General features: G+C 39.9%; 1 non-coding gene across 1 annotated transcript; it reads right to left on the reverse strand.

The window, feature by feature from the left end:
• Positions 1-2,215: 2,215 nt before the first annotated feature.
• LOC121099912 lies at positions 2,216-2,318 on the reverse strand. Its single transcript, XR_005831642.1, has one exon. It is a non-coding gene; the product is annotated as a U6 spliceosomal RNA (small nuclear RNA).
• Between the last annotated feature and the right edge of the window lie 872 nt (positions 2,319-3,190).

Here is a 3,190-nt window from a genome sequence, read left to right on the forward strand (position 1 = left end):
ACTGTGGACCCTTGCAAGCCAGTTGAGTAGGAAAAACCCAGTCCTCCTCCCTAGTTTCTTCTTTACTCTCGCATGGCTACCACATTCCCAACACTTGTGACACCAGCTATGTGGGGGCCGGGGCTGTGATACCAGCTGGGTGCCCTACAATTTAACTCCATTCTGGCACTATCTATCCCACATGTTAAGATCTCAGTTAAAGGGGGTTAAGTGTCTCCCCACTTCAGATACCAATCGGAAGTCTAGGTTGTTACCCGTGCTTCTGCTTGATCAGCTATAAATCGGAGGTTCCTGCAACCCCCCTCCTTAGATTTGATTAATTTGCTAGAGTGCCTCCTAGAACTCAAGAAAACTCAAGAACACTCTTTATCAGGTTATTATAAAAGGATATGATAAAGTATACATGTGAACATCCAGGTGGTAGAGATGCAGAGGACAAGGTACGTAAGAAGGGCCACAGAATTTCCATGCCTTCTCCCAGTGTCTCCATGTGTTCATCAACCCAGAAGCAGAAGTGCTCCCAACCACCTACTTTGGGGATTTTATTGAAGGTTACATCATGTAAGCATGATTTATCATGAACTTCTTTTCCAACCCCTCTCCCCTCTCTGGAGAATGGAGGGTGGGGTGGAAAGTTCCAAGCCTCTAATCATGGCTTGGTCTTTCTGGTGACCAGCCCTAGCCAGGAGCCACCCAGGAGTCTACTCAGGGTCACCTCATTAGAACAAGAGACACTCCTATCACCAAGGAAAGTCCAAGGGATTCAGGAGCCCAATGTCAGGGATCAAATATTCAAACAAATATTCAAACAAAAGATGCTCCTAGTGCTCATATCACTTAGGATATTACTAAAGTTTTAGGAGCTCTGCCAGGAACCGGGGACAGAGACCAACTATGTGGTTTTTATTATCTCATACCCCTAAACCTCACCAAAGTTTGGTTTCCTTGTCTATAACCTAGAGATAATTATTTTTCTGCCTAATTCAAAAGCTTGTAGTGAGAAGCAGATTATATTTGCTATGCAAATGTGAGAACTTATTACCGTACACCTGCATCATTTGGCTCAAAATCCATGTGGCTTGGTCAGGACACGGAGTATTATCTGTGACTCCCGGGGAGCTCATCAGAACTTATAGAATGGCCAGAAGGGGACCTGTCATCTCCTCCTGAGCCTAAGCCCATAGCCATAGCTGCAAAGTTCTCATGTTTTAAACTTCCAGCTGATCCCTGAGCACATTCCATTCTCATAATGTGCAAATTTTAAAGGACGTTGACCTTCAAGCATGCTGGAAAAAATAAATTGAAACCTCTTTTTCAGTCTTTGGACCTTGGAATATATAATTGAGGTAATAAAAAAATATATCACATGTTTTATTGCACATTTCTATGTAATACAGAGACAGATATTAGGGTGGAAGTTATCTTTCTTTTCAATACGGTCTTTTCATGACCACATGAAAAAGCAGGTATGCCAAAATCTGCTTCATGGAAAAACTCTTTAAAAGGGTGTCCAGAAAAATGCAATAAAGGTGATTATTATGCCAGGAATTGAAATATTGACCAAACCAGTTCCTACCTACATATTTTGTAGGTTACCACTCATCCTATAACATTACAGGACACATTGGGTATGGCCTTGTTTTCTCAACACTGGCATGACGGAAATTTTATACTACATTTGTCATTTTCTTCCTTCTAATTTTACATACGCCCCAAATTTCACATAAATAGTTAATTTCTTGTGTGTATGTATATAAATATTGTACATACATATGTACGTATGTATATGCACTGGACACATAACACCTATTGCACATATATGTGTGTGTGTGTGTGTAGGCATACACACATTATATGAGTGGTCATTTATTCTGCAAACAAATATTGTTTACCTCATGTGAATCCGCTACTTACATGAGGCATTGGGTATAGGAAAAAAAAAATAATCTAATTCCCACCCTCTAGCAGACAGACATTCATGAAAATGAATAATTTGGTTAGTGTAGTAGAAGAGCATTATCACAGTTTTATTGAGGGTCCAAGGAAATTGCATAGGAGAGTCTATCTATCTTCTCAATTAGAGAATCTAGGACTATAGCGATACTACTTTATATTTTTCAAACATGGACTATAGTTTTGTATCTAGCATATGCTTTATTTATATTTCATTGATTTATATTGTGTGGTTTAAAAAATCTGAAACGCGTGATTCTGGAAAAGCGATCAAACTTTGTATTTATTTGCATGTCATCCTTGCGCAGGCGCCATGCAAATCATCTCTTTACTGTTCCGACTTTATGTGCTGCCGGAGCGAGCACGCAGACTTTGTATTTGAAGGTAATGCTTGCTGGAGAGATTTCTGTATAAGACCAACCCAGATGAATGCTTTTTAAATCCAGATTGTGCAGACAATAACTTCTTAAATTCCAAAACATAGCAATTGGAATTGGATTACACATGTAAAAGTTTAGATAAAAAGAAAGAAAAGTTATGAATTAAAAATATATATGTTGGGGGCGCCTGGGTGGCACAGCGGTTAAGCGTCTGCCTTCGGCTCAGGGCGTGGTCCCGGCGTTGTGGGATCGAGCCCCACATCAGGCTCCTCCGCTATGAGCCTGCTTCTTCCTCTCCCACTCCCCCTGCTTGTGTTCCCTCTCTCATTGGCTGTCTCTATCTCTGTCGAATAAATAAATAAAATCTTTAAAAAAATATATATATATATATATATATATGGTTTCAAAATGCTTTGGTCATTTCTTTGCCAGCACGCTCACATTTCAAGCCAGTCTTTCTTTCTTTGCAGCCGGATATATCAAGTCGTATCTGTGGCTTATTGGAAATTTTGATAGGCGATGAGATGGGAAGAGAGGTTGAAATTCTTTAAAAATATATCTAAGTGGAGGATTATCTGTGGATTTTAGTGAACCTTGGGTAACTGAAGTTGGCTCCACTGGCTGAGACGAAAGAGACCAGGAATGTACCTTGGCTGAGATATTAGGGAGAGGAATTCTGGAAAGTATTCAGTCGGTGGCCTTGGCTTTCCTTAGCATTATGTGTTGGTAGAGTCGTGTACAGAGACAGAGTTGTCACTGTTAATTTCTGTTTATGAGGCATTCCAAAGATATTGTTGAATAAAAATAATAAACCCACATTGTTATTTTCAGGTATGTGAGCGTAAAGCTGACACTTT

Source organism: Ursus maritimus, unplaced genomic scaffold (assembly GCF_017311325.1).
Source record: "Ursus maritimus isolate PB19 unplaced genomic scaffold, ASM1731132v1 scaffold_1, whole genome shotgun sequence".
In the NCBI taxonomy this organism is placed as follows: domain Eukaryota; kingdom Metazoa; phylum Chordata; class Mammalia; order Carnivora; family Ursidae; genus Ursus; species Ursus maritimus.